Raw genomic sequence first — 12,182 nt, forward strand, 5'->3', positions numbered from 1 at the left:
GGGGTACACCCTGAACTGGTTGCCAGCCAATCGCAGGGCACATACAAACAAACAACCATTCGCACTCACAGTCACACCTACGGGCAATTTAGAGTCTCCCATTAATGCATATTTTTGGGATGTGGGAGGAAACCGGAGTGCCCGGAGAAAACCCACGCAGGCACGGGGAGAACATGCAAACTCCACACAGTCGGGGCCGGGGATTGAACCCCGGTCCTCAGAACTGTGAGGCTGACGCTCTAACCAGTCGGCCACCGTGCCGCTTTTCTGCTGATCGTTGCCATAAAAATAATTTAACTTTACATTAGTTTAAATCCTGTTCTGATGTTTTGCCTGGAAAAAAAAATCCACCCCCATCCATCTGCCACACTGTGATGTAATGACTGGGCTTTCTCATCAGCCCTGATCTGGTCACCCGCAGTGCCTGAACATACAGTACATATGAAGAGCGGCTTTGAAAGAGAACTTAAAATTAGCAGTGAGTCATCCATGACCGCTATGTTATTATATTATTTCTTTACCAGCAATGATTTCAATTGATATGAAGTTCCAATAAAATCAAACCAAAGAAACCCCAAAATGTTTGTGTATCCGTGTTGCAGCATCCTCACACATTGGAAAAAGGAACACACGTTTTATATTACTGTAAAAAAAATTTACACTGAGAGGCAATATCAAAGAGAAAAAAAGCTCTGATTGATGTGTAAAGGCAGATGACGTGGCTGGTACAATTGAACACATACTAGACACTTAATTGGGTACACACACACAATTATAATTTGATCCTAGAGCTGTATCAAGGATTTTAAGATTGATGTTTTAGATTTTCAATTGTGCGAGCAAACTTATTGAAGCCTTTGTTGAGTTTATCTAGCCATTGCGCTGTTATTAAGTAATTCAATGATCTATGCTCATTAAATATGACACATACCAGCAATGGAGAACAAAGGAAGTGACTTTGCACATCTGTACCCTCAAGCCTCCATTTACCTACTTGAGATCAAGCGTGTATTTGTTTGTGTCTGTGTTGGTTATTTTCACATCTACTGTTCCTAATGGAGTGGAGCGCCAAAAGACCACACCGGGAGAACAAGACTTTTGTATTAACTGTTGCCTAGCAACCGCAGTTTCCAACATCCTTCATTGTAAATAGTTGGCCGCAATAATTCACAAAGCTCAAGTGAAATAGCTGTACCAAGTGTTCAAATGCTGACACAATGTTAATAACATTCTTTTATGTCAGAATTCCCCACTGCAGAAATGGTCTACAATTCACCCTCTCACTTGTCATAAATCAACCAGTACACTGGCGCGTCCTTATGAATGCAACGCGTATGAATTTAGCTCTATTAATTTATACATGGATTGAATGCATGGTGTGGGCCCGATGAGGTAGAGACCCAGTGGATGTTTTGCCTGGCGGAATGCAGCCTTGCTGAGCTCGCCTGAGATTTATGTGACAGCTGTGGGGTTTGCATGTGGCTAACAGATGGTGGCATCCTGCTCGTCTATTCTCTCTTGGCTCATCGCTTCTTAGTCAAACACCGCACCCAATCTTGAACTGCTGCACCATTTTTTTGTAACACTCCACTTCAACTACTCGCCGCCAGTCGTCATTAGAGATGTTGGGCTGCACTTGGTGACTCAGTTAGCAACAGCAGACTTATCTCCACTATACCCCCACTGCTATCTAAAAGAAAACCATTGAACAAAAATGTTTGATATGCACAGCCACACACAGAGATCCACATTTATTCGAACAATGAGCAAGCCGTTGCAGCCTGTTTTTCTCTTTCCATGGTGAACCTAAATTGATACTTCACCCCAAATCCACAGTATGTGAAAAGCATAACTCACCTCCTGCAGACTCTAAAGCAGGCTGCGGTCACAATTTTGCAATGGAAATAAAGTCGCGAAACGGTCACAAAAACGTGCCAAAAGGACTCTCCAGTCAAACTGACTATTCCTTTGTATAACTCGGTCTGACGAGGAAGTCCCAGGCAATTTCAATTCTCATCAAAACCCTCGCTGCATGTTGTGCCCTTTCTCTGAAATGCTTCATCATTTGATCACAATGCATTCTGCACAGAGATACCGCTGACATTGCTTGAAAAGCAAATTATTACAAGGTCATGATTTCTGCTGATACCATCTGTCAGCTCATTTGAATCACATTGATCAACAGCAGGTGGCATGATAAACAAAAGGAAACCTCTTGACTTTTTTAACTTCCTCTAACCCTCATTCTGTTGCCAGAGCCCAAAGGTCTGTCTAGTGTGTAAAATAGAGGAAATTAAAACAAATACCTTTGTGGATTCAATCCCACGGTTAAGATTTGAATGGCATGGTAAATTTGTGGTAGCCCTGAGCCATGTATGACTTGTCTGCCAATCAAAAAATGTCATTCAGTGTTAAGACATCAAATTATGTGCTGTCTGAAAGGGCCATACGACACACAGAGTCATTTACACAGCCGTAAAATGGTAACCCGTGGGAGCTCACCAGCGAATACTCACACCATCTAATAAAAAGCAGCCACAGCTGAGAGACCTTTCCTTCACTCCCACCAGGTTTGTGTGTAGACACAGATAAACACACATATACAATCAGGCAAACACCGAACCACCATCAACTGATGCGTTTGTTCCACTTTGCTCATCTTGTCTCACTCTCAGAGTCTGGGAATGTACCGCTGTGCGGTTTTAGCGACACACTGGGCACACTGCCACAGGGAGTCACCTCTAGGTGTTCTGAGGAAAGTCTGTGCCTGTGTGTGGGTGTGGCTGGGTGTGTGCCACGTTTGAGTCCACGCGACCGCAGAGCAACGACCACTTCTTGTGTCAAAAACTTGCCTGCACGCACTGATACCCAGACACACAGACGGAACCTTGCAACCGCAAATCCGAACATGCAAACACCCACACATTGACGGGAGGAAACTGCAGTCAAATTAGTCACTGGGGAGCATGCTGCATGTGCCCGTTAGGTCTCAGTCACCATCAACTGAAAATTAGAATAGAAAAGTCAGTTTTACAAATTCGGTAAAAAGTAAAAAGATATTGGGCGTTAGTATTCTCATCTTGACTACTCTATTTGTAATCAGTCTGGCAGTATACTAGTTCAAATGTTCTATGAGTCTAAATAGGCTGCCAAGATTTCTATAATCGCAGTGATCTTCCACAGAAGAGTGTTATTGTGAATAGCACAACTGCCGCACAGTTCTGAGGTTTGGGGTTTAAATCACAGTTCCGGCCTTTCTCCTTCACTCCAAAGTCATCCTCATCCATATTGGGTTAATTGAAGACAATAAATTGTTCGTAGTTGTGAAAGTGAATGAATAATTGTTTGTGTATATGTGCCCTTACGATTGGCAGTCCAGGGTGTACCCCGCCAAAGTCAGTTTGGCACCAATTCACCTGTGACCTCATTGATGAAAAGCGGTATTGAAATGGGACGGATAGACAGTTAACGTCCTTTGACTAAATAACAATATGCAGGCACAACATATTTTCACCAGATTGCAGGTGCAATCTCATTCCACGTGAGTTAATAGGCTCACATTTCTGCAGCCCAAGTGACAAGCCACCTTGTCCAAACTGTTAAACACGATGATCTTTGCAATGGTACTTTTTTGACAGAGCCATCCGTTAATTAGTTTATATTTAGTTAAGTTTTAGATGGTACCTTCAGTAAAAGAGTATCAAGACATTGGTGTCTGGTAACTCTGGTCTGATCCCAGCCAAGCATACTGCCCTACATCCCAGCTGGAAAGGCTTCATGATTTCAAAATGACAGCATCTTAATCCAGAGAGGTGGTGGATAGCAGGATTGTAGTGGAGCTCATAGACCACAACAAACTGTGTTCAGATTGTATATTTGAACAAGCAACAATAATAAACACGACAAAGAGGATTGGCTCAAAGCTTCGGGCAGGAATTCTGGTTCATTAACTGAGTTATCATTCTTACACCCGAGTTCAAAGTCTTGATAATTGTTAGGAACAAATTATCTCAACTCCACCCTTGCTTCTCTCCTAGCACCCCTGAGAACATTCTAAGATGGGTTACAGGCTGCTGCTGATAATCTCAAGTGTGTAAATACACAGCTTTATCATAATTTTTTTCATATGTCTGAATTACAGACACACACACACACACACACACATAGCTTGTATGGCCTATATGTGCATGTATTCTCCTGAATGTGTGCAAAGTTTTTACCTTGACATTAGGCACTTCATTTGTTGACTTACTACAGTTATAAATGATTCTATATTCTCCATCCATCCATCCATCCATCCGCTTATCCGGGTCGGGTCGCGGGGGGCAGCAGCTCCAGCAAGGACACCCAGACTTCCCTCTCCCCAGGCACTTCATCCAGCTCCTCCGGGGAGATCCCGAGGCGTTCCCAGGCCATCCGAAGGATGTAGTCTCTCCAGCGTGTCCTGGGTCGTCCCTGGGGTCTCCTCCCGGTGGGACATGCCCGGAATGCGAATGCCCGGCATCCAAATCAGATGCCCCAGCCACCTCATCTGGCTCCTCTCGATGTGGAGGAGCAGCGACTCTACTCTGAGATCCTCCCGGATGACCGAGCTTCTCACCCTATCTCTAAGGGAGAGCCCGGACACCTTGCGGAGGAAACTCATTTCGGCCGCTTGTATCCGGGATCTTGTTCTTTCGGTCACGACCCACAGCTCGTAACCATAGGTGTGGGTAGGAACGTAGATCGTCCGGTAAATTGAGAGCTTCGCCTTTCGGCTTAGCTCCTTCTTTACCACAACGGACCGATACAAAGCCCGCATCACTGCAGACGCTGCACTGATCCGCCTTTCAATCTCCCGTTCCATTCTTCCCTCACTCGTGAACAAGACCCCAAGATACTTGAACTCCTCCACTTGGGGCAGGATCTCATCCCCGACCTGGAGAGGACTCGCCACCCTTTTCTGACTGAGGACCATGGTCTCACATTTGGAGGTGCTGATTCTCATCCCAGCTGCTTCACACTCGGCTGTGAACTGCTCCAGTGTGAGTTGGAGGTCACGGCTTGATGAAGCCAACAGAACCACATCATGTGCAAAAAGCAGAGATGCAATACTGAGGCCACCAAACCGGACCCCCTCTACGCCTCGGCTGCGCCTTGAAATTCTGTCCATAAAAGTTATGAACAGAATCGGTGACAAAGGGCAGCCTTGGCGGAGTCCAACCCTCACCGGGAACGAGTCCGACTTACTGCCGGATATGCGGACCAAACTCTGACTCCGGTCGTACAGGGACCGAACAGCCCGTATCAGGGGGTTCGGTACCCCATACTCCCGAAGCACCCTCCACAGGACTCCCCGAGGGACACGGTCGAACGTCTTCTCCAAGTCCACAAAACACATGTAGACTGGTTGGGCGAACTCCCATGCACCTTCGAGGACCCTGCCGAGGGTGTAGAGCTAGTCCACTGTTCCACGGCCAGGACGAAAACCACACTGCTCCTCCTGAATCTGAGATTCGACTTCCCGACGGACCCTCCTCTCCAGCACCCCTGAATAGACCTTACCAGAGAGGCTGAGGACTGTGATCCCCCTGTAGTTGGAACACACCCTCCAGTCCACCCCAGTCTGCCAATCCAGAGGCACTGTCCCCGATGTCCATGCGATGTTGCAGAGGCATGTCAACCAGGACAGCCCCACAACATCCAGAGCCTTTAGGAACTCCGGGCGAATCTTATCCACTCCCGGGTCCTTGCCACCGAGGAGCTTTTTAACTACCTCGCTGACCTCAAACCCAGAAATAGGATAACCCGCCTCAGAGAATCCACACTCTGCTTCCTCATGGGAAGGCGTGTCGGTGAAATTGAGGAGCTCTTCGAAGTATTCTCCCCACCGACTCACAACGTCCCGAGTCAAGGTCAGCAGCGCCCCATCCCCACTATACACAGTGTTGGTGGTGCACTGCTTTCCTCTCCTGAGACGCCGGATGGTGGATCAGAATTTTCTCTAAGCCATCCGGAAGTCTTTCTCCATGGCCTCACCAAACTCCTCCCATACCCGAGTTTTTGCTTCAGCGACCACCAACGCTGCATTCCGCTTGGCCAGCCGGTACCCATCAGCTGCCTCAGGAGTCCCACCGGCCAAAAAAGCCAGATAGGACTCCTTCTTCAGCTTGACGGCATCCCTCACCGTTGGTGGACACCAACGGGTTCGGGGATTGCCGCCACGACAGGCGACCACATTACGGCCACAGCTCCGGTCGGCCGCCTCAGCAATGGAGGCGCGGAACATGGTCCACTTGGACTCGATGTCCCCCCGGAACATGAGCAAAGTTCTGTCGGAGGTGGGAGTTGAAACTCCTTCCGACAGGGGATTCTGCCAGACGTTCCCAGCAGACCCTCACAATACGTTTGGGCCTGCCACGTCAGACCGGCATCTTCCCCCACCATCGGAGCCAACTCACAATCAGGTGGTGATCAGTTGACACCTCCGCTCCTCTCTTCACCCGAGTGTCCAAGACATGCGGCCGCAAGTCGGAACTTCTCGACCTCACACACCAGCTCGGGCTCCTTCCCTGCCAGAGAGGTGACATTCCACGTCACTAGAGCCAGATTCTGGAGCCAGGGATCGGATCGCCAAGGTCCCCGCCTTCGGCCACCGCCCAGCTCACACTGCACCCAACCCCAATGGCCCCTCCCACAGATGGTGAGCCCATGGGAAGGGGGACCCACGTTACCCTTTTGGGCTGTGCCCGTCCGGGCCCCATGGGTGCAGGCCCGGCCACCAGACACTCGCCTTCGAGCCCCACCACCAGGCCTGGCTCCAGTGGGGGCCCCGGTGACCCGCGTCCGGGCAAGGGAAAACCAAGTCCATCGTTTGTCGTCATCATAAGGGGTCTTTGAGCCGTGCTTTGTCTGGTCCCTCACCTAGGACCTGCTTGTCATGGGTGACCCTGCCAGGGACATAAGGCCCCAGACAACTTAGCTCCTCGGATCATTGGGACACACAAACCCGATACGGTGACGGCTCAAGGAGGGTTTTTTTTATTTTGTCCAAAGTAATTGGAGCATTAATAAGAACATGAAACTTGGTGGATCATAGACATTATCACCTGTAATCAGCAGACAAAAGCTGTTTTGATTAAATGGAGAAAATGATGTTACAAAAACAGTGCCTCAATAGACATGCATTAAAACAGAGCAGCAACAGTTAAATAATGAAATACATTAAAAGAATGGATTTAAGCCTGGTCAAAACTTGATCATAATTTCAGACATTTATATGATAGGAAATGATTAGCTGAGGTCTGTATGAGATTTTGTGATATTTACAGACAATATGGCGACACTCCAGCTGTGTTGCTGGGCTATGATGGCGCCTCCCCGTGTGGTCGCCTCGGTTACGCGGTCTCGAGTATTGTTTTTGTTTTTGTGTTTTTCGTTCATCTTCGGAGATCAATGAAGCAAAGATGGAACTTCAAAGCTGTTTAGACTGCACAGACTGGAGTGTCTTTGAAAATTTAGCTGGCAGTCTGGATGAATATACGGACACTGTCACATCCTATATCAGTTTCTGTGAAGACGTTTGTGTACCAACAAAGTCATTTCACACATTCAAGAACAACAAGCCGTGGTTCACTGCCAAACTTAAGCAACTTCGCCAAGCTAAGGAGGACGTATATCAAAGTTGGGACAGGGCCCTGTATAATCGAGCTAGAAACCTGCTGACTAAAGAAATTAACATTGCAAAGAGAAACTATGCAGCAAAGTTGGAAAAACAGTTTAGCGCTAATGACTCTAAATCAGTCTGGCATGCATTACAATCACTGACCAATTGCAAGCGACGATCCCCCCCAAGCTGAGAACAATAGCACACTAGCCAACGACTTGAATACCTCCTACTGCTGATTTGAAAAGGACACACACGTCACAGGCCCCCTGCTGGACCCCCTGCAGTTTGCCTACCGAGCAAACAGGTCTGCGGATGATGCAGTCAACATGGGACTGCACTTCATCCTCGATCACCACGACAGTGCAGGGACCTACGCGAGGATGCTGTTCGTGGACTTCAGCAAGACCATCATCCCTGAACTCCTTTCCTCCAAGCTTCTCCAGCTCAGCGTCTCGGCTGCCATCTGCCAGTGGATTTACAGCTTCCTGACGGGTAGGACATAGCAGGTAAGGCTGGGAGAGACCACTTCATCCACAAGCAGCATTAGCACTGGGGCGCCTCAAGGTTGTGTCCTCTCTCCGGTGCTCTTCTCTCTCTACACGAACGACTGCACCTCAACGCACCCGGCTGTCAAACTCCTGAAGTTTGCAGATGACAACACTGTCATCGGCCTCATCAAGGACGGTGACGAGTCTGCATGTTAACAGAAAGTGGAGCGGCTGGAGCTGTGGTGCGGCCGACACAACCTGGAGCTGAACACGCTCAAGACTCGAGAGATGATCGTGGACTTCAGGAGGGATCCTTCGCCACAGCTGCCCCTCGCGCTGTCCAGCTGCCTTGTGTCAACCGTCGAGACCTTCAAGTTCCTGGGAATTACAGTCTCTCAGGACCCGAAGTGGGCGATCAACATCAACTACGTCCTCAAAAAGGCCCAGCAGAGGCACGGCCTGCCACCGGAGCTGCTGAGGCAGTTCTACACAGCGGTCATCGAATCGGTCCTGTGTTCTTCCATCACAGTCTGGTTTGGTGCTGCTACAAAAAAGGACAAACTCCAACTGCAACGGACAATCAAAACTGCTGAAAGGATTGTCGGTACCCCCCTACCCACACTTGAGGACTTGCACGCTGCCAGAACTAAGACAAGAGCGTGCAAAATCCTCTCAGACCCTCCACATCCAGGTCACCAGCTCTTCCGGCTCCTTCCCTCAGGTAGGCGCTACCGATCAATACAAATTAGAACGAGCAGACATTCCAACAGCTTCTTCCCTCTTGCAATCAACTTCTTAAACAGTGAACTTACAATTCCATTGCAACATGCTGCCAATTTCTTTTGTCTGAGTTTGTTGTCACATTTCTGTCGGGCCAATTATATATAAAATGTATTCAACTTGCACTATCTTCTGTCCACTAAACTTGATGATCTGATAGGAAAGTAGGGAGGAAGCTTTGAACCGCAGTGTCAACCTCAGTCATAGCGTGAGATGCCACCAGCGAACCTGCAAAGTGCCGCCCAGCAGCACCAAACTGTCTTCAGCTGCTTTTACAAAAGTCGGCCTGTACCACACTGCTGATCTTGCAAGTCATTACATTTACACAACCATAAACACGGTGCAAAACAAAATAATACTTCATTGCTTATGCTTGCTAATATTCCACATGGCTGTCATAATATTCTCCACAGTAAATGAATAAGCCCACACACACTACTCTGACTAGATTGTACATCTGGGACTCACAGTCGGACACAGGAACTGAACAGCGGTCTCCCATACCAAAGTCTGCTGTTTATCTGACCTCTCCACCCCAACGTCCCCCTGACAGAGAATTCCTCACTACATAGTAACATTTGCAAATGTCCCCTTTGTGCTGATCCAAAATTAAGTCGAAAAACCGATGTGTCCTGAGATTGTGAGTCTGAACTTCGACTTTAAGTGTTCCATCAAATTTTCCGAGCTGAAGGTCGTAAGTCAGCGACTTCTCACCTTTGGATGTGAATATGAATTTAAATGAATGTTGGAATGAAAGTAATACATCATAAAAAAAACTCTATATTATTATTGCAGCACACATTTCAACATTCTCGTAACAAGTTGGTTCAACAGAAGAGCTTGTAAATGACAAATGAAAACTACAAAATTATGAAAGAGGACTACAGTGGCCCAAAAAGAGGGAGGAGCAGGAATAGGAGAGTTTAACAGTACGTAGAAGTTGCCATTCCAGCAGCATTTACTTGGTAGACAGCCGTCATCCACTCCCTCTTACTTCTCTGGTACGTCGTTTCTGTCACGCCCTCATCTTTCCATCTGTTCAAACGCTTTTACTTATAGCCAGAGGTTTTATTTCCTTGCCTTTTGATGACAGCGTTTTCTGTTTTTTCCCAGCCAGCATTTTCAGCAAACAATAATTTTGTGTCAATGTCCCTGTCCCATTGTATCGTTGTACAGCATTTGTCACTTCTATCTTGTTCTACTGCTGACCTCACTGTGGACTGAGGTCTGCTAAATCAATGAATTTACCAAATATCTATTTGAAATGAAAACCTTGTTAGTAATGATACAAGGTTTGAGTACTGACTGAACTGGTGATTTGTGTACAAATTTAGACAAATGTTATTTTTCATGTTACAAGTTTTATGGATGTTGTACCTCTCTGAAAGGAGAGAAACAAATCTGATCGACTCAGACGCATACACACGGCATCCAGGTGTGTGTGTATAATGTTGCAAATTACAACATTACACTCACATGGGGAATGGTATCCCTGGCAAAGCTGAGGAAGATTTTCCACCTTTTAAAACAAGTCTGGCGGTTAGGCAGGCACATAGAGGCAGAATGGCATGACTGAGCAGGTTTCACCCGGGAACAGAGGTGTGGTGGGGGCACAGAGGTCTGCTCTGTCACTCTCTGTCTGCTCTACACCTGAGCCCCACCCCGACATCCCACAACAACATCCTGGAAGCTCTGAGATGGCCGTGACCAAGGGTGAATAACCACATGCACATGGCAATCTTCCTCGTATGTTAAGTGCAATTGGACAAGATTTATCTTGGAGGCAACAGGTTATCACACGCATCTTTTTACTGTCTCTCATCAATTTAAAACATCTGAGGTCTGCTGCAAGCATAAATCTTTGACAAAAATAATTCAACATTTTAACATGACAGCAAAATGTGCAGGCAGTCCATATTGTGGCCAGATGAAGTCTTGACTCTCTCAGGTCTGCCCCTCATTTGGTGTCCACTGCAGACCACAGCTGAAACAAAACCTTGTTTTCTACAAATATCGCAGACGCTGAATCAAACGATGAATCACTGAGACTCAACATGCACATGCAGATAAATATTGGTGCATGGTGTCTGCAGTCTCTAACAATGAGTCTTTTTCTCCACTTCACAGGGTGATTCATACACACAACCAACTGTGATATTGGAAAAGTAAACTTGTCACACGTGTGTCAAAGTCTGATCACTGACATGAAGCTGGTGTCTACACATTCACTGAGGGGACGAGGGAACGGCATTTCTTTTTCAATGCACACATTTTGACATCATTTTTGCTGGACTCTCAGCAAAAGATTTGTTTGCATACAAACAGACAAATGCACACTCTCATGCACAAGGAAAGCTGATAGTGGCAATATATTCACCTCTCACCTCAACTCTGTGGGCTGCACAGTGACTCCAATTTCCAACATGTGAGGTGCCTGTGAGTCTCTTCTCTCCTTATCTCTGCCTCTCTTTCCCTCACTCACTTCTCAACCTGGAGTCAGCGCGTGGCTCTAGTTACGTTCTACTGCAGAGAAATAAGGAAGGGAAAAGGGAGGGGGTGTGTGTGCAAATAGGTCCTGCCCAGACTGATGAGAAAGGCATCCAAAAATACCCTCGGGAGAAAAAAAGAGAGTACTACCACTACAAAAATTCACCTTCTCGCCACTGCACATTAATTTATTTTTAATAGGCACTTAGCTCTTTGGTTGCTTTTACTCTGTTCCCAAAATTCTTCCTCCAGACTACTTAAAAAAAAACTAGCCAAGCAAATTCTTTTTTTTTTTTTTTTAATTCTGCGCTCGTTTTTTTTGGCCCTCCACTGTTTAAAAATATTTTCCTGCTTAGCACCCTGCTGCTGTTTTATCTAGAGGTGCAGACACACACATGCACATGCGCGCACACACCCACGCACACACACACCCTCACACACATATAGCATTCTTGCAGTATGAGCCTCTGTATGTTCTGATCTGTCTGAGAAGAAGAGAGGCACACCCCAGCTATAGTACTGCCTTTACAGCAAGACTATAGAGGTTGACTGGCGACACGGTATTCATCCCTAAATATGTAGGAAAGGCAAAATAGACAATCCTGATAAATGCACAGGTCTGCTCTTTAATTCCAAAGCACTGCATGTGACACTGAAATATGGCTCTCTTAGATGGAAATTTCTTTCTCAAATACGCATCTCTAAATTTAAGGTTTAAAAGAACCTGCCACTTTCTTTCCAGAATTTGAGGAATGCCCGATGTTAACTTGGTGGGGAAT

General features: G+C 46.8%; 1 protein-coding gene across 1 annotated transcript in view; it reads right to left on the bottom strand.

The window, feature by feature from the left end:
- The window catches only part of LOC133403063 (zinc finger protein 469), an 81,066-nt gene extending 69,709 nt beyond the window's left edge, over positions 1 to 11,357 (bottom strand). The window contains exon 1 of the mRNA XM_061677558.1: positions 11,301 to 11,357. The gene's annotated coding sequence lies outside the window, so the exon portion shown is untranslated. The remainder of the gene's footprint in view (positions 1 to 11,300) is intronic.
- Positions 11,358 to 12,182: the final 825 nt, after the last annotated feature.

Source organism: Phycodurus eques, chromosome 5, assembly GCF_024500275.1.
Source record: "Phycodurus eques isolate BA_2022a chromosome 5, UOR_Pequ_1.1, whole genome shotgun sequence".
Classification (NCBI taxonomy): Eukaryota; Metazoa; Chordata; class Actinopteri; order Syngnathiformes; family Syngnathidae; genus Phycodurus; species Phycodurus eques.